This window comes from Xyrauchen texanus, chromosome 21 (genome assembly GCF_025860055.1).
Source record: "Xyrauchen texanus isolate HMW12.3.18 chromosome 21, RBS_HiC_50CHRs, whole genome shotgun sequence".
Lineage (NCBI taxonomy): Eukaryota > Metazoa > Chordata > Actinopteri > Cypriniformes > Catostomidae > Xyrauchen > Xyrauchen texanus.
In genome coordinates, this window is record NC_068296.1 from 27,564,288 (window position 1) to 27,584,592 (window position 20,305).

Sequence of the window (20,305 nt, forward strand, 5' to 3'; positions counted from 1 at the left end):
CTAAGAGGAATATATAGCTGAGTATCGTCAGAGTAGCAATGATATGAAATATTATATTTCCTCATGATAGAACCCAAAGGGAGCATATAAAGAGAAAATAAAATAGGTCCCAATAAGGACCCTAGGGGTACCCCAAAAGTGAGCAATGCAGAGGAAGAGGAAGAACCCTCCACTCTTAACCCTCACAGTCCTATCTGAGTGGTATGATCTAAACCAATCTAAAACAGTGGACTACTGAATCGAATTTAGCTTTGAGATCTAGTAACATTAGAACTGCAGATCTACCGGAATCCAGAGGGATCAATAAATAATTTGACACCTTGAGAAGTGTAGACTCAGTGCTATGTGGTGACCTGATTGAAAATTTGTCTAGAATAGTGTTACTTGTGACAAATAGGGAAAGTTGATTAATGAAAATTCTTTCCATGATTTTTTATAAAAAAGGCAGTTTAGATATGGGTCTAAAATGTTTAAGATCGGTCGTATTTAAATTAGGCTTCTTGAGAAGTGGTCTGATTCCAGGGTGGTGCCCCGGCGATATTAACCCTTATTAATATTCTGTTGATTTTGATAATTGACAATTATCTTTGATTATTGTTGAATTTTAAGGATTAATAAGCTAGTGTTAATTCTAATACATTTTCCATTAATGTTAATAATTGAAGATTATCTTTGACAATAATTAATATTCTATTGAATTTGATAATTGACGGTTGTCTTTGATGATTGTTGATTTAAAGGATTATAAAGCTAACATTGATTCTAATCAATGTTCTATTGATTTTTATAATTGATAATTATCTATGATAATTATTAATTATTGCTAATAACCAAACCCGCTCCTAAACAGAGCCCTACAGAAAATGTGTCAAGTTTTAAGGATGATTATATATTTTTATTGGAAGACAAGACAAAAAAAACTGAGAAAAAAAAAAAAAAATTATATATATATAATTATTATTATTTTTTTTTATATACAATATATTCTATATATATTGTTACGATCCCTCATTATCTGCCCGTGTTTTCTGTTTCACTCATCACTGATCACGTTCCATGTCACGTTTTCCTTGTTGTCCGCCCTTGTTTCACTGTCCTTGTATGAACTACACTTCCCGTCTTTCCCGGCCCTCATCACCGCTGTCACAGTGTTATTGTCCGCACCTGTTCGTTATTTTGTTATCACCGTGTCTGTCTATTTAAACCCCGCGGTTTTCCCTTTCCCCTGTCGATCGTTATCATTTCATGTTCGCTGGTCTCGTTCCCTGATGTTCATTCTAGTTCTGCTGATTCACCTGATGTTTGTTGATGTTTGCCCTGGATGTTTATTCGTGTTCGTTCAAGGTTTTCTTGCCCTTTGTGGATGTTCCCTACCCGTATTCTCCTGAGTGTTATTCCGTGCTTTAGTTTAATTTTCCCATCGTGGACTTTTCTTTTGTTCCTGTGTTTGTTTATTTATCACGGCTTGTTAATAAAAAAACGCATTTGGATCCGAACCTCCCGTCTGCCTTCTCCTGCTTCCCACACCCATAACATATATATATATATATATATATATATATATATATATATATATATATATATGTAGTATGTTAATGTTGTCTTCACATGGTTCTCTTAAAATTCCTTAGAAAAAATGTAAAAGACATATGAGAAAGAAATGTTAAATATCTCATTTGTTTTTTTTTTCCCCAATGAGAGTATAAACCACATAAATGAAGATGTTGCCTTTACTAGCTAACTTTTAGATTTTTACAGCATTTTACAGGCCTAAGAGAAGCTTATATTTTGATGTCGGAGTGCGCTAGTGTGACGATTAATTAGAAATCTCGTTTATTCAGAGGTGGATGGACTATTCCATGTCAATCCATTTAAAAAAGATTGTGCCATTCCAAGAATCCAAGTGTGTTTTGTGGTTGAGATGTTGTGTTCCTTGAAGCACAAAGTCACCACATGATCCATACCCAGTTCAATTTACCAGCGTGTGTGCAAAAGTTGAACACGCATATGACACCGCTGGTAAATGCTGCGGTTGTCTGTGAAGGAGAGTGCCGCACATCTGACGTCTTTGATAGAATCACACATTTCCATTACTTTACAGGCAGGAGCGTGTAATGTCCTAGGAAGCAAGGCATAGCGCTGCAGTTATCAACCACTTTCCCAGCAATCACTCAACATTAAGAGAGACGTCACGCTGCAATTACGCCAAAATTACACCGGTAACAGGCTCCAAGACTGCGTGCTCATAACAAATAATCTACACTTTTATTCTCCTATCTTTTCTTATTTATTTTCTTCTGAGAACTGATATCTTCTAACACAGGAAAAGCTAATGGTTTTGGCAAGGCGAGTAAAAGCCAATCACAGCACTGAAATGAACCATACATATAGCACAATCAAAAAATATAAATTTATAAGAATCAAATAAAATAAAAAAGAAGATTAAAACAAATTTGTAACACTGGAGGAAGCCAGCCCGAACAATAGTCAAGGTCAGGATTTGACAAAGGATACAGTTTTAGAATCATGGCATTTATTTTTTCCTTCACACTTTTCTTATAAACAGAGACTAAAGTCAAGCTGAAGCAAACCTACCTTAAAGGGATAGTTCACCCAAAAATTGTATTATGTCATCATTTACTCACCATTGTTTCAAAACCCCTATGACTTTCACTTTTCTGTAGAACACAAAAGGAGATATTAGGCAGAATGACTACAGCTACAGTCACTATTCACTTGTATGGCAAAAAAGATGCAATGAAAGTGAATAGTGACAAAGGACATCATTCTGCCTAATATATCCATGCTACGTGATCAAAGACTACCAATTTTGCCCTATGAAATAAATCTATTAGGATTCCCTTATATTTGTCTTGGCCTGCTAAATGCTTTAAAAACTGTTCATTTGCCAAATGAAAGAAACTGAAAATGTCACCAAAAGGCCAAATACATTTTACCTCAACCATCTTCCTGAGATCTGTGGGGGCCTACTTTACTGAACATAATTTGTCCACCAAGTTTGGTGGCATTGAAGGATTTGACACATTTTTGCCTGCAGTGATCAAGTTTTGACAATGGTGGTCAAAGAGAGGGTGAAAAAACAAAGACGTTTCAAATAGAATCAACACTTCCTGCTAACTTGGCAGAATTTAACTAAATACACAAAATTGCATAAGCTAAAGCATCTGCCTGCACATGGCATGTGTTTGTAAAAATTAAGAAGAATTCAAAGAGAACTGGGATCATTACGGCAAAAATATGGCTGTTTATATTACGAAACCCCTAATGAGCCCCATTAAGTAACATAACTCTGTAAATTTGATCTGAAATGTTTGTGAGTTTGATATATTTCATACACAAAAGCAACTGCAAAGGCCCAAGGCATCCTGCTATCCCATTTCTAATTCTCAACCCATGACAAATCCCCCCAAAGCATATCAAGGTTTATTCTAACAGAGTGTCACTGCATGGGGGCAAAATACTGATATCACATATTGTCTATGCATGTCCCTGCATGGGTTTCAAACAAATCTATCACTGCCAGCAATTAAATATTGCAACAGAATTTTGAGAGTCTCTAAGCAAGAATGCCTGAGAGCTTCTGCTAAAGGATCTTGGAAACATCTATCAAAGAGCAATTTTGATAGGCATTTAAGCAGTTGAGTATACTTTTGAAATCCCATGATGGTCCTTTCCCAAGAACAGACAACAATACATCACAGGGCTTCTCTAGTTTATTTAAGAGTTCACAAGTTCTTCTTTCAAAAACTCCTATAGGTTTTGCTGGTTTGGGGGTTTGGAAAGACACTTTCTCTGAATAGAGCAGTCCCAAAATCCCACCTCAGTAAAACATTCTAACTTTTACCAGCATGAAACTAGAAGAAATATATCTATATTCTCTATCCATTTATACCTCTATATCTCATTGGATTTGTTTCTACCAGTTCAGGACGAAATACCTGAATCCCTCTGCAGCTTCACTGTTCTGTGAAACAAATTCCTCCATTCTGTGCTTGAATGTCAATGCCTATAGGCCAAACACAATCAAATCAACGTTGTCCTGTTGTTAAACCACTAACCTTTAAAAATGTGTAGTCTTACAAATAAATAGTATGAAGTATACATAAGCACATTTGATCAGGTCAGCAATGGTGACTTTCTATTTGAATTAAAATGTGTTGATGTCAGTGATTGTGTGTTGACATTTTTGAATAATGTAAAACTCACAGCCACAGTGCATTGGATGGTTGACAGGGAGTTACTATGCTGCCCAAGTCAAAAGAGCCCACCCAAAAGTCTGCATGATATTATGGTCCCTAGATATGGCTTGGGTTCCTTCTCCAATGTAAGCCTAAGGGACATTTTCACACATTTATCTTCCACTAGGTAAAAATCTTAAGTCTGAATGCACACCTCTAAAAAAGTAATTGCACACCTCTCAACAACAAACCGGGCATTTTGATGCAGAACAAGTGATGTGCTGAAATGTATTACTTAAAGTGATAGTTCACCCAAAAATGAAAATTCTTTCATAATTTTCTTACTGTGACAAAGGTTCTTAACTCTCTCCAAAGGAGGAGGTGGGAGCAGGATAACAATCCAATGTAAGTCTCTTTATTTTCACAAAAACATGTTGCAAAACACACACACATAGCTTTGTGCATCTCTCTCACTCCCTCCTTCATACGATGAAGCCACTGGAGTTGGGTGTGGTCTGAACAGAGAGTGAAAGTACATTCCAACATATAGTAACGGAGGGTAAGGACCACCCACTTGATGGCCTGTCCAATGTGTAGGGTATTACATATATAATGCATTCTACCACCATTATATGTAAGGATATTTGGTATGATAAATTTAGAAGGGAATTTATGGTCTTGAACTATGTGAGCTATGAACTAAATTAAAATGTCCTTATTAGGTAATGAAATATATAGTGGAATTAGTCATGTTCGAAAACCATTATAAATTAGATAAATGATTCTCCACCATTGAAAATTGTAATGCGACGTCAAGTTGTATCAGCTCACAATTTCTACTGTAAGGAATTAACTTTAATAAGTGAATTATGATTAATTAATTGAAAATAATATAACATGTATTTAGGTACAGCTTTGAAGCTAAATCTTATAGAAACAGGGATGAGATTTTTTATCAAAATATACCATAGTCAAGTCGTTTTTGAACACAGACAAACTTTATTACTATTCTAAACATAAATCTAATCTAACAATATATACGTAAGACAGGTTGGTGAAAAGTGACAGAATGTAAAATAACTGATCAGTACAGTGAAAATGAACTTTACAGAGTCTGTTGACAATACCTTAAGAACCATTTATTCTTCTTTGAGTCTACATCGATTTGCTATCGGATTACCCAAATTATTTAATTAATACACCAGCACTTTGAGCGCAATATTGAAGATGTACTTGCTTATTTTTGTGGTGTTTACTTGCATTCTTTGTGTAGCTTGATTCTTTGTTGAAAGATCGTTCCGTTGATGTTCTGATCTCTGTATGATCGAAGTTTATTGTCTGTATGAATTATTATTTTGAAGCGAGTCCATAGAGACATCGTTTTCTCAGGACGTCGTGGATCTCACATGGGGAAGAGTTAGCGTGTAGTCTGAGCAGTCAGCGGAGCAGAAGATGAAGCAGAAGATAAGAGACTGGAAAAGAGAAGAATGTGTTCTTCCTGTTTAGACTATTTTAACTGAAATTAGACGCATTCCCCAAAGGTGTACTGTGCCAATCAGAAGTGAATTTTCTGAGTCAAATGGTCAACTGGGCTGTCTTTTCCGACAGTTGAGTTATGGTCCTTTGTTTCAGACTCTAAAAAAATCTCCTGCTCAAAACCAGTGCATATTTAATCATGAACTTTTATATCTTGAGAATGCTACAAAAGACATGATATTCATTGTCATCAGCTTTCTCTGCATACGACAGCAAATGCTTATGTAGGGCTCACAGGTTTTGGAGCAGGTGTGTTTATTAGCAATAATTAATAATTATCATAGATGACCATCAATTATTAATTAATAGAACACTGATTAGAATCAATGTTACATGGGTACCAATTTATGTAGGCTCACAGGTTGGTTAGATCAGTTTTGCTATAAGATATAAATTAATAATGAATGTTTATTAATTATTAATTAATAATTAAATTAAATAATAGAATTTAGTTCGTTAAATTCTATCCTCGGGGCACCACTCTTTGACAAGAGAAAAATGATAGTAAGTGACTGATCAAGTCTCATAAAATTCTACCCTGCAGATTGAGCATTTTGATTGAGAATCAAAATAATCAAAAGGGGAAGAAGTTAGTCAAAATGTTGTCATATGAACCCAACAGAAATCTGGTTACAGTTGGCTTCTAACAACAACAATTTAACAACACTGAAGTAATGCAGGAGTTCTTGACGTGGCAGAGGCTGGCTTCAACACAATATTTAAACAAACAAACCAGGAATACTTATTATAATATAACAAGATTTATTATAATCAAACAGTAATGAACACTGCCTATACTAAATGAATATAACACAAAAACATAAGATGGAAATCCTAACTAAATGGTGGAGCTATATGCTAGTGTATGTGTGTGTGTGTCTCGAGTCGGTAACCAAGACACAAAATGGCGGACTGAACTCCTCGTGAGGAACTAGTAAAATTGGAAGGCTAGGCCGGAAAGGGCGGAGCCAACGATTATGTGAAGGTAAAGCAAGATGGCTGGATAAGATCCAGCACAACAGAGCTAATACCACGTGTGGGTGGTAATGAGCAGACACACAAAGGAACTGAACAAAACAGGTGGGAGAATTTGAAAAACACCAGCCTGATTCACACATAAACTGCGGTGCTGCTCGCTCCGTGAATTTCCGTGTGTGGGTGTGAGAGAGGGAGAGGGAGAGAGCGAACAAACAGGGGTTCATGCAATTTAACAGAGGAGACACGCTGGTAACAGCGCGATTGAATAGTTGATTCAGATCACTCAATAAATTAACATTTCCCCAAAAATGACGATCTCATAACTCCAAACAGCAATCAGCGATCGTAGTTAAATGTACAGTTGTAAACAAAACATTAAACATTCAGCGATCGTAGTTAACATACAAATGAAAACAAAACATCAAACATTCAGCAATCAAATATATATGATTTAGGTTTATAAGAAAAGTCACAGTTTCTAAATTAAATCTGCCCAGATATCAAGCCTTACTTGTGAAATCCTGTGTGATTTCAGCAGGGTTGTCTGTTGGATTCCTGTTGCATTGAGCGGTCAGGAGGAAACAATCTGGATTAGGTCCTTGGTCTCAAAGCTTGTCAGCGAAAAGACGCGTCTCTGCGTTGTTTCTCGGGTCCAGTGATCACGAGAAATGCGAGAGGTAGTCAACGTTGAGGGAAAACGATTGAGAAGGGAAGCTGGTCGCCTTTTCCGTTTTCTATATCAATTCACTGTTGTTTCACAGTGAAGATGAAATGAACCGGTTGTACACTACACGACTGGAACAAAGCAAGGTTAATCTTACTCTACCGTGGCCAAATGGTGAGGTTTAGAAAAACGTGGTCTTTCTTTGTCCAGAAGGAGGGAAATTCCTTGGTGTAGATATGTCTCTTTAGAGCACAGCGAAGCTGTAGGTGTAACGGTCAGGCTGGATGCAGAGAGAGAGATCTCAAATGAGCGCGCTAGTTTTGTTAAGACGATGACGTCATCGGTCATAGGCCGCTTTTGACCGATGACGTCTGAGATTGAGTCCATGGGCGGGTCCTCCGTCCGGCTGCGATGCATTCTGGGAAATCGAGTTCAATGTCTCACCTTTGATCATAGAACAAAGGGCCATGCTGTCTCTGCTGCCATTTTCAGTGGGGCAAGGCCCTATATTTACATAATAAACATGACATTTTTTCATGGCTGTTATACATGTAGGTAACAAAACGTGAAAATCCCTGGTTACAAAATCATATTGGTTTTACACATCATTGCATTTGATCAAGTTAAGCCTTATAGTTACCCTTCTTAGTAGAATGAGATGAGTCATACAAAATTAAAGATTATATTTATCAATTATAGGTGATTGCACATCACTACACACATTTTAAAGAGGTGCATCAGTCTATAATCATTAATTTGTCAGTTACAAACGTTACCACAGTTCAAAGCGATTTTTAGCATTAAGGCTAGATTAAGATGAAATGTCTTAGAGTTGTGCAAATCTGATGGTCCTTGTAACCTTACACAGAACAGCTTGGTTTAAGAGCCTATGATTGGATCATTATTGCAGTGATTAATATGTTTCAGCTGACAACCATTCTTATAACCCTAACTGATGCTGTGTGTAGCTCCTTATTTCTTAAACAACCATGTTGGAAGATATATCCCATGGTTGAGGAAAAGATGTTACTGTGTTTTAGAAGGGCCAAATTTTGGCCTGCATCAAGCAAAGAGATCAACTAAGATTACTCCTTAAAACTCTTATATTTCTGGTTAAGAACTGTCCAACGCATTATTAAAACCTGGAAGGAAAGTGGTGAATGTCTTGTTAACTGATGTAACCTCTGCTCCCTGATGGAGGGAACGAGACGTTGTGTCGATGTAGTGACACTAGGGGTTAACTCTTGATAGCCCCAATAAACTTTGCTTTATTTAGGCGAATGAAAATTGGCGAGTGGAATTTGCAAGCCGCTCTCCACTCCGGACATATGGGTATAAAAGGAGATGTGTGCACCACTCATTCAGAAGGTATGGGGTGTAGACCAACCTGCTGTTCTGCATATATCTGTTAGAGAGGTGCCCCTCACCAGTGCCCAGGAGGACTCAACACCTCTAGTGGAGTGCGCACGGATACCCAAGGGGCACGGCAGGTCTCGTGATTGGTAACCAAAGAAATGGCATCCACAATCCAAAGGGCCAGCCTCTGTGTGGAGACAGCTTTTCCCTTCTGCTGCCCTCCAAAAGAGACAAAGAACTGCTCCGAACTTCTAAACAACTTCAGGGCATGAACTGGATACAGCAATGTCAAGGCTGGGTCTACCTCGTCTGTAGGGAATGCTTGCAGATTCACCAGCTGATCCCGAAAGGGAGTGGTGGGAACTTTGAGCACATAACCGGGTCAGGGTCTCAAGATCACATAAGAGTGTGCCGGCCCGAACTCCAGGCATTCGCTGGTGACAGAGAATTCATCAGGTTCAAATGCTTGAGGCCTGCTGAGCTCGTTACAAATTCCGGTAGAGTGAACACTGGCATGTTAGACTGCTGCTGTTCTCCAGGTTTTAAAATGTTTTTTTCAGTGGAGAGCCCCCTGTTTGTTTGTAAGTCCATGCAATCATCTTTCTTCTGGTTTGGTTTTATTCTACTCATCTGTCTGTCAGACGGAGTATACAACTATTGCATGACACTTGTAATTGCGCTCCGCCCCCGGTATGTCCATCAAGGGTCATGATGACATTCCTGAAGATTATTGGCCGATTACCCTGACAACCACCACATACCGGCCATCTGGTCTTCACGCAATTTCCCTCTGACTGGTGCAAGTGATGTGAAGTGGGGAGTCAATTTTGATAATCTCAGTTTGCTGAAATGCACATCATTTATTTCACCACAAAACACAGATGTCGCAACTATTAAGATTACCTTCATTAATGCATGTTCAATATCAAACAAGTCTTTTATTCTGAATGACATTTGTATATCATGATCATTGGACTTTTTTTTTATTAATCACTGACACCTGGCTGAATCCTGGCGAACAAATGGCCCTGGGAAACCTAACTCTGCCTATGGACATGTATTCCAGTTATGAGGTCCAAATATTAAAGATTGACATCTTGGGTCCTGCTTTCTGTGCACTGGTGTACAGACCTTCCAGATTTAATAAGGACTTCATCGAACAATTTTTGGAATTTTTCTCTGGACTGGTGCCTCGTGGTGATGGACAGCATACATGAATATTAAAATCCTCAAGAATCAGGAGTCTATCAACACCTCTGGTAAATTAATTTATCTCCCTCACTGTGTCTTTACATTTTGTCACTGGTCACTGGTCCTACTCACAATGTGGGTTAAACATTAGATCTTGTGTTGTCTTATGGTCTTTCTGTATCCAACTGAGAGGTCTTAGCTATTGGCATTTCTGACCATAATTCAATAATGTTTGAGTCTGTGTCTACCTGTCCTCTCCCTACTTTTTCTCAGCCCTTACATCACTCCCGGTCAATTCACTCAGAGCTGAGCTGACATAGAAGAAAAATAATCGAAAATTACAAAGAATGTTCTTTCTTTTAGATAGGATGAAAACCAGTGGAGGGCAAACCTGGATGCCAACCATACATTTTAGATGTTTGAGGAGAATATTTTGGTCGATAGTGTAGAATGCGGCACTGTAAAATGACAGGTGAACCTGAATCCATGGAGAGAAAAATATAATTAATGACATTCAACAATGCAGATTCAGTGCTGTGCAAGGGTCTGAAACCAGACTGAAATGTACTGTATCTAAAATGTTAAATGTATTTAGATAGGAGTAGAGCTGGAAATAAACAACTCTCTCCAAAATCTTGGAAATATAAGGCAGTTGGAGATTGGTCTGTAATTGTTATGTATTTCCGGATCCAAAAAAGTTTTTTTTTAACAAAGGATGTAGAATTGCACGTCCACTTGCTAGTGAGCTGTTAATTATAGATATCACACTGGAACTAATAGTCATGAAAATTTCTTTAAGAAGGCACGGAGAAAGAACTATTGCAACTCATTGTACATTGTTCTGCCCCAAACTGAGTTATCCTGTCTACAGCTAGTTCAAATCATGGCAGCTAGGCTTGTAAAAGGGTCAAGAAAGAGGGATCACATTTCCCCATTTTTAGCATCTCTACACTGGCTTCCAGTGAATTTCAGGAATTTAAAAATTCGGATTTATGTCTACAAAGCACTATCTGGTCTTGCGCCCCAGTATATCAGTGAACTTCTACACCCTTTCTTCCCCACCAGAGCGCTCAGGTTTTGTGATAAACTTTTATTAACCTGTTGATATGCAATTTCACTGCACTCAGGAGTGACGTCACTCTGCTTACATTTACAATATAATTTACTGTCTATAAATGTAATTAATGTTAACAAATTGTACATCTTTTCAAAGGTCTAAGGGTTCAACATTGATATCTGATCTCTTTTTCATGATAGCAATGCTCCAGAAACAGCAATTTACTTATATTGCCTAACCAGCGCACCTCACACCACGCCTGCCCGCCGAGGGCATCCCACTGCGGCTAAACAACAGGCAGCTCTGCTTCAACCCGGGCCCAGCTTTCAGCCCCAGCGTCGAGCACCTCGCAGATGGCGTGCCCCCCCCCCCGTCTCCAGGACCCCTTCCAAGACCAGGAAAGCTACTAAGCGCTCCTGAGATGGGCGACCCAGGCAGACATATGTTCACTCTCAGGACTTCTGTCAGAGAGTACCTGAGTGGTCAGTGAGTGTTGTCCTGGGAGGAAAAGAGATCTGATACGCCTGGCCGTCAAACGCGAACCGTAGAAAGGGTCGGTGTCGAGGCAAGATGGAGACGTGGAAGTACGCATCCTTCAGGTCTACCGCTGCAAAGCAATCTAGCTGTCGAACGCAGGTTAGAATCTGTCTCTGTGTAAGTATTTTGAACGGGCTTTTGTGTAAGGCCCGGTTGAGAACGAAGCGTTGGCAAACAGCTGGCCCCGGGGGCTCCGCAATTACGCATTTCCCCCAGTGAGCCTTCTTGCACTGGTGCTGTGCAAGATCAGAGAGGACAAGGAACAGGTCAACTTGGTGGCTCCTTATTGGCCCACCCAGACCTGATTCCCGGATCTAACGCTCCTCGAAACAGCACCTCCCTGGAAAATCCCCCTGAGGAAGGACCTTCTTTCTCAGGGACGGTACACCCTCTGGCACCAGCACCCAGACCTCTTGAACCTCCATGTCTGGCCCCTGAACAAGACGCAGAAGATCTGAGTGATCTACCACCTGCAGTCGTAGACACGATCAACCAAGCCAGAGCTCCCTCCACCAGGCAACTTTATGCAATGAAGTCACGTTTGTTCACAAATTGGTGTTCTTCCCTAGCCGAAGACCCACAGAGCAGTTTGGTCAGTGTTTTCATTCCTGCAGTAGAGGCTGGAGGGGAGGCTGTCCCCTTCACATTGAAGGAGTCTGTAGCCGCTATCACGGCCCACCAAGACGCAATGGACAACAAGTCCTTGGGTAAGCACGACTTGATTATCAGGTTCCTTAGAAGACTGAAAGAGACTGAACCCTCCCCGGCCAAGCCTGTTCCCCTCCTGGGATCTCTCAGTGGTCCCCTCAGGCCTTCAGAAACCCCCCTTCAAGCCATTTGACTCAGTTGAGCTCAAGGCCCTCTCCCTGAAGACAGCCCTCCTGATAGCGCTAGCCTCCATCAAGAGGGTTGGGGAACAGCAAGTGTTCTCTGTCAGCGACACCTGCCTGGATTTCGGTCTGGCACATACATTATCCTGAGGCCACGACCGGGCTACATGCCCAAGGTTCATACGACCCCCTTCAGGGATCAGGTCGTGAACCTGCAACCTGCTTTGTCTGCTTTGGTGGATGGCGGAAAGGGAACGCCATCACCAAACAGAGGTTAGCTCACTGGATAGTTGATGCAATCTTGCTAGCTTAGCAGACCCAGGCCATGCCTGCCCCCTTGCAGGTTTGAGCACACTTGACGAGAAGTGTGGAATCCTCGTGGGCACTCGCCAATGGCACCTCCCTAGCAGACATTTGCAGAGCAGCGGGCTGGGCAACACCCAATACATTTGTGAGATTTTACAATCTCAGGGTTGAGTCTGTCTCGTCCCGTGTTTTGTCAGGTCCGAGCCAGTAGAACTCGGTAATGCGGAAACAACTGACCGGGTGTTCCGCTAGCACCCAGCACCCTTCACTAAGTTGATCACACTTAATGTGCTTTCTCTCCCAGGTTAGCCACTAAGCGTTGCTTCCTCGATGTTCTTCCTCCCTAGCTTTCTGGCCTGTGAATTCAGTGGAGCAATTTGCGACCAGACCCACTATGAGCCACAATTGTTCTGTACTGGGTTAGGGCACCATAGGCTTAATTCCCTCTTCAGGCAACTCCCTGTGATGTTTTCCCCTGTCAGCGGACCTTGTCCTTGGTCGCCGTGCTTGTAGAGCTCCTCCCTCATTAGGCAGGACCTACCACTGCACTGCTACCACGTAAGGTTTCTCAACCCTCATGGTGTATTTGCCATATGTCACCTCCCCCTAGTCTGGGCAGGATGTGGCCTCAACAGGGTCTTTTCCCCCTGAAAGAATAGGATCGGGAAAGACCGCCTTCCCTGACGCATTTCAGAGCGCTAAGATAGAGTGTGAAGCGGCTGGGGCTAAGCAAGTGACATAGAGAGAGAAAAGGCCATGGCTACTGGGCTTGCTCCCATGTTAGTCATGTAGCACCTGTTCCCCCCTCAGGGGTACTGGGAACCTAAGGTCTGTACACGACATGACGATTTCTGGGTTGTCTTGGCACTTTTATTATAGTTTTTTTAGATTATAAAAACATGTTCAGCACAAAATATTACCATTACTATAAACTTGAGCTTCTCTAACTTTAAGAAAATAACAACATATATTAATTCTGAAACTTGGGAAATAAAGCCCAAATCCCAAAGGGTCCAGTAAATACAACCATTTAAGTTCAGGTATGTAATTTTCATGGTTTGTGCTGAAAAAATGGGGTGTGTATAAACAGGTTAAGGGTTCCTCTTTGTCACTATAGATCTAGACGATGCCTTTTCTGTGAAAGGTCCAAATCTCTGGAACAGTCTCCCTTTCCATGTGAGGTCAGCTTCATCATTAGACATTTTTAAATCTTCTTTAAAAACATATTTTAATTCTGTTACTTTTGAATAGATCATTGAATAGTTTGAAATGGATAAATGCATGATGTTGTATTTGAAATGTTTTTATTTATTTTATTATGTTTTATATTTAACTTTAAATCAATCTGTTTTATATCACTCTGTCATTTTGTTTGTATGATCTTTGAGGCACTTTGTGTCAACTTCTGTTGTTTTTAAATGTTCTCTCTATAAATAAATAAAGGTTGACTCAACTTGTGAAAGAGAGGTTTAGGGAGCATGAAGAATAATTTTCACACATGAATTGGCCACCACAAAGTCCTGACCTTAACCGCATTTAAAGTATTTAAGATGTGCTGGAGAAGACTTTACTGAGTGGTTCAACTCTCCCGTCATCAATACAAGATCTTGGCCAAAAATTAATGCATCTCTGGATGGAAATAAATGTTGTGATGTTAAATAAGATTGTGGAAACAATGCCACGACGAATACGTGTCATAATCAAAGCTAAAGGCTGTCCATTTAAATATTAGAGTATTCAAATTTGTTGGCCAGGCAGTGTATTTCACTTTTAATTAACTTTATAAATCAGTTTTCCAAAAAAAATTTTTCCACTTAAATTAAAAATGTCTATTTTCCTCCACATTCACTGTCACACACCCTTCAGCTGTCACAGAAACAATAACAGTCCTACAAATGAATTCATATTTTAAATGTACATATTACTTTAGTGCAAGTAATGAACTTAAAAGTAATTAACTGTAAGTAACTGTAATCTGTTTAAAATGCAATACATTACATTACTTATTTGATCTAAAATATATTAGATTATACTAACTAATTACTTTGTAATCAGATACACACAACACCGATCACAATTTAATTTCATTGCATGGAAAAAAGATGTAATGCAAGAAAATATTGACAGAGGCTAAGACCTATTTTGTCCAATAAAAGTTTGTGTTCCACAGAAAAAATAAAGACATTTATTTGTGAACTTTCCCTTAAAACAACAATACAAGAAAATGTGTTTATATGCACTAAATATAAAACAGACATGTTTATGTTTTTTCTGTAACTAAAGGTTTGATTTATAACCTTTATGTTTTTAAATGAAATGTTTGACAATTGAATAAATAAATAAAAAAGGTTTTGCATGCAATTTAATAGATTCTTTTTTTATATACCATGCATACAGAGGACAAGCTACTGCCACTAAAACTAATCGGTTACCTTACGTAACCTCGGTTCTCTCTAGAAGAGGGAACGAGTATTGCGTAAGCTAGCTTACGCTACGGGAAAGATTCATTGAAAACCAGGGTTCCAGCCTACGAACTTACGCTTATATGCACTCTAGCCACGCCCATTTTGGCGGGCTTTGATACAGTGACGGCGCGGGCGCCTGTCATTGGACGCAAGTTCACTCAAGTTCGTCTATAGGCTGCAGCAGTTGCCGCAGAGCAACCTATGAGCTCGCTAGCTAGCCCGCTCAAGGTATGCAGTTGCTGCACTGCGTTGACAATGGATACAAAATTAAGGATAATTTTTTGGCTTCAATATCTCAGAAAAGATGAATCTTTCCCATAGCGTAAGCTAGCTTACGCAATACAAGAGAACCTCTCGTAAGAGAACTGTAGTTTTCCCACATGTGGTGCAAAATGAACTGTCTCTTACTGTGCAAAAAGAATGCAACAAAACTAAAAAGATGCTGGGTGATCATTCAGAAAACAGCGGAGGAAGAGATTTGATTACCCTGATTTGATTAGAAACTCACAAGGGAGCAAGAAGAGAAGGCCTAATTAAAACTCATCTTGATTTAAAGTGCAAGGGAAAATGTCATTTGTTAGAGGCCATGGTGCAGTCGCTAGACACATAATCTAGGCATGGCAGGAAAACTTAGAAGGCTCCATAACCAACTGCCTAATGTAAATTGAAAAATGATAACAATTAGTCTGCGATGTCCACTTGGGTCAGGCCCAGACACAAACATTATAAGGTCTTTACAAACATCTCTCTCTCTCTCTCTCTCTCTCTCTCTCTCTCTGATCACCTCCTCTAAAATAAGAGACCACTGATAAACGTAAACAAATGAAAACATTCTGAGGAGGAACTGCTGCTGTTCGCCAGGAATCCAGTGCCATCGCCCGGCATCACGGAGGATCGCTGGACAGCTGGCTGTGGACCAAATGGCGGCGTGGTCGGGAACTGCAGTTTATCTGTCTCTGTCTCCCTCTCTGTCTCTCCCACTATCTTTCTCATCGTACCCAGGAGGTGGGGAAGACCAGCTGGCGATGGAATTGCCAAAGGGGCAACTCCTCCCCTCCAGGAAGGGGGTAGTAAGTCAGACCGGTGGTTTCCCCGTCCTTAATCAGGCAGTGGTGGTATGTGAGGAGGAGGAGGAGGAGGAGGTGATGCCTGGCCAAGAGTAAGAGAGAGAGAGAGAGAGAGAGAGAGAGAGACGCATGCAGCAGTGTTCTGTGTGTACACGTTTGTTAATCCAGTTTCTGGACCAATATTAAAGAGAAAGGCCACAGTATTCTGTTGAATTAGACCCATTTTCCCTGGCAACATGAACATTTCCGTTTTAAGCCCACGGTATGGCTGGCTAGCTAAATGACAGCACGTCGCTGGAATGCTGCGATTTTAAATCCCCATTAAATATGATGAGGCAACTATTTTTCTGGCCATTAGTTGAAAACAATCTATATATCAACAAGAGCTTGCACACTGAGCTCCATTAAAGACAACAATAGCAGAAAGAAATGTATATAACAACCTCTTGTTGTCCTTTGCTCGGAAGCATTCTACTCGCTTTAAGCACAGGAGCTCTCCAGACAATTTTGTGGAACATATTGATGTGCTTTAAGCGAACACCTGCAATTTGTGAGCCACATTAAGAGAGCACAATAAGAATACAATACAATGCAAATATAAGATGGACCATAATAGATGGAGAACTGGAATGAGACAAGTAACTTGAGTAAATGAAAACTCACACAGACTACACTAGAGTTAACAACACTTTTGGGTACACCTATATTGAGAAACCCACCTTCTTTATCAATAGATTATCCATGCATGGCACATAATCACAAGCAATGCAAATGTACTATGATATATTTATTAGTTTGCTAGTTTAGAGATTGATGCTGCCTTAAAAACACTGTAATGAAGATTATTTTAAAAGGCACAAGTGGTCAAGAAATTCTAAGAAAAACAATTCTTAGGAAAAAATTTAATAAAACATATAGAGATGGACCCATGTGGCACAGAAACAATTTCCTTTCTGTGCAAATATATATTATCAACTCTAAGTTTGTCTGGTTTCTCTGGTGTTAACAATAAATTACATTCATTACACAGATTTTACAGCACATTCATTACATTATAATGATGATTATGATAACTATTCTTCCACATTATCTAATTCTCAAATATAAAAACATTGTCTTAAATAAAGGAGATCTGTAATATCTGAAAAGAGCTTTCCGTTCCTGCCACTGCTATGAGCTGTGATGTCAAACGCAGCAGAGATGGAAAAGTCAACTTCTTGCTTTCAGGATATGTTCACACAGACCGTTTAGGTTTTTGTAGTCTGAACGGTACAAAAACAGATTTTTACAAACCTGATCCAAACCACATTCGTAGATGGTTAGAAATCTGATTAAAATCAGATTTTTGCTTAATGAGTCTCAGTCTGAATGGTCAGATTGGATTTCATGTGTTCATTCATTCAATTCATGAATTTCATTCTGTCATTCGTTATTTTGTTACGTTTTGACATGTACTGCATTAAAAACGGCATAAACGATACCTTCACAGGACATTTTGCAGGAAAAACAATGATAATGCCATGCTGTAGGATTGTTACAAGATCATTTTCAATAAAAATAACTTAAAAACAGAATGACAGTTATACCTTTCAGCCCTCCGATAGTGGAAGGTGAAGTATGATAATCTCTTCTGATTGGAATGCACATATTACAGGGCAGCAAAGCAGTGCAAACCTCTTTTAAAATATTTCAGACATTGGCTTTACACACCCAAAGAGATGTGCTAAGGTGTGGTAACACACCGGCTGTGAGCTTCCACAGAGCGATGAATTTGAATGTCTCACTCGAATACGGGACGCTTGAGCTTTGTGAGCACTTTAATACAGGATGGGGGTCCTTTTCAAAAGTCTCACTGTCTGACCCTTTTATGCTTCAAGGCCATTAATTCAGGACAGGGGTCCTCATCAAAAGTCTCTCTGTCTGACCCTTTTATGCTTCAAAGCCTTTAATAAAGGATGTTTCTCTGCCTGCTAAAATAATAAGCATAACCCATATGGGATAAAATCCAGAACATCTGGCGAAAACAGGACAGTGTAAACCCTAGCAGCAATCAACATTGCATATGCCACCTCTCCCATTTTTAAGCAATTTTCTGTAAAGAATGTGTTAATATTTGGATGCCCTCATGAAATCATCCATCGATAAACACTCAAGCATTGTGAACATATGCAAGTTTGCATCTTTGCTATGACAACTAATGTAGATGTGCTAGCAAAAGCGACTACAGTCTGAACAACAAAACATTTTATCTGCCACATCAGAGACGGGGACTCGAGTTAGAGACTCGGGCTTGAGTTGCACTAAAGTCACATTTGAACCTTTTCACACGTACGTTCCATTTTTTCTGACCGTCACTCCCTGCAGCATTACTCAAATTTACATTTGCAAACAGTCATCAGGGTCAACTTTACATATACACTGATTTACTCAACATTTGTATTTGAACATTTGCAGATCAATTATCAACTTAGTATAGCTGTACTCTATGTTGATATGGGATTTTATTACTTTAAATCCCTTTAGTACTGAAATAACATCAGTTGATCCCTTTTCACTCAGTTTACTTTTTCTTGACAACCATATAGCCATCTTTGTTTGCCCAAATAAATAGTTTAATAAAACATGACTCTCCATTCTACTTCTGCTATACTTGGGCCCATAAATAAACCTTGCAGGTGTAAAAACGTCCCCCAGGGTTTGACACCATTCTTCAAATTTATAAAATAATGGTTGTAATCTAGCACAATTAAAAAATAAGTGAAAGACAGTTTCTTGTACTCCACAAAAAGGACAACCCTCGGGGACCTGTGGATCAAGGTGTGCTCTGTATCTGTTTGTGGCTATTATGCAATGCACAATCCTCCATTGCTGGTCTCCAGTTCTTTTTTCAATAGGAGGTTTGTACAAGGTCCTCCAGCAGCCTTTAGGGGAAGCACTTGACCCAAAGATGTCCTGCCATTTAGACTCTCTCACACTCTGAAGCTGAAGAAGATGTGACACCTTTACACGCATTACATAAATAGCTTTCTTTCCAGCATTTCTAAAAAAATCCCAGCTGAAGTGTCTTTAAAGAAAGCAAACCATTCCATTTCTTGCCAATTTCTAATATCAGAAATTCAGATCTGGGAAGACAGAAGCCTCTTCCTCTGCAATAGGTGTCTCTAAAGACAGTATACTGTCTTTAGAGACACTGGTGGTAAAAACTAATACATTTGAGTCAACAGTCTCTGCCAACCAAAACTGATCTTATGTCCAGTTTTGAGGCAAATTCTCAGCAGAAATCCATCCTTCCTCAGAAACAAAATGTCCAATTTTGGTAATATTTGCTTTTCTGAGGGATACTGAATTAAAAAGATCTAAATCCAGTGCAGAATTAAAAAACAGTGGTTCTTCTCTCAGCCATAGTCCCTTCACACCATTTTTCTCATGAGAGAAACTGAAAAATGTCCATGATTTTAACATTGATCTATAGAAACATGTCAGTCCTGACAGATCTAGTTTTTCGGAAACCATAAGAAACAAGTGGTGGTCAAATTCCATGTTGTCCGCTCTCTTCAGGATGGCACAGGCTATCCCAGCCCAGCTTACATTCTCCCCATATAGGAGTCTCTGAGCCGCATGGAGTCTAAAAGCTCTGACTCTGGATCTGATGTTGACTAGTCCCTGTCCTCCTTCCTGTATTGGCAGATAGAGCACTGGTGCCTTCAACCAGTGTTGACCAGACCAGAAGAAGTCCACCAGGTGCTGTTGAAATCTTCTTACTAGGTCCTCTGGAGGCTCTAGATCCATCATTTTGGGCCACAGAAATGATGCAACCAGATTGTTACAAAACAGGATTCTCCCCCTGTAGGACAGCTGGGGTAGCAGCCATTTCCAGTGAGACAACCGAGCACACACTTTTTCCACTAGACCCTCACATTTTTTTTTTATATATATTCATCTGTCCCTAAAAATGCCCCTAGATATTTAAAACCTGCTCTCCCCCACTGCAAACCACCAGATAGTGAAGTCTTGACCACACCAAAGAGCATCACATTTTGCCAATTAACTTTAGCTGAAGATGCTTTCCCATAACATTCCAAAGCCTTTTTTAAACATTGAACATCACTATGATTTCTA

The 20,305-nt window shown here is 39.7% G+C and overlaps 1 pseudogene; it reads right to left on the bottom strand.

Moving 5' to 3' along the window:
- Positions 1 to 19,975, bottom strand: part of LOC127661487 (uncharacterized) — a 32,872-nt pseudogene extending 12,897 nt beyond the window's left edge.
- Positions 19,976 to 20,305: the final 330 nt, after the last annotated feature.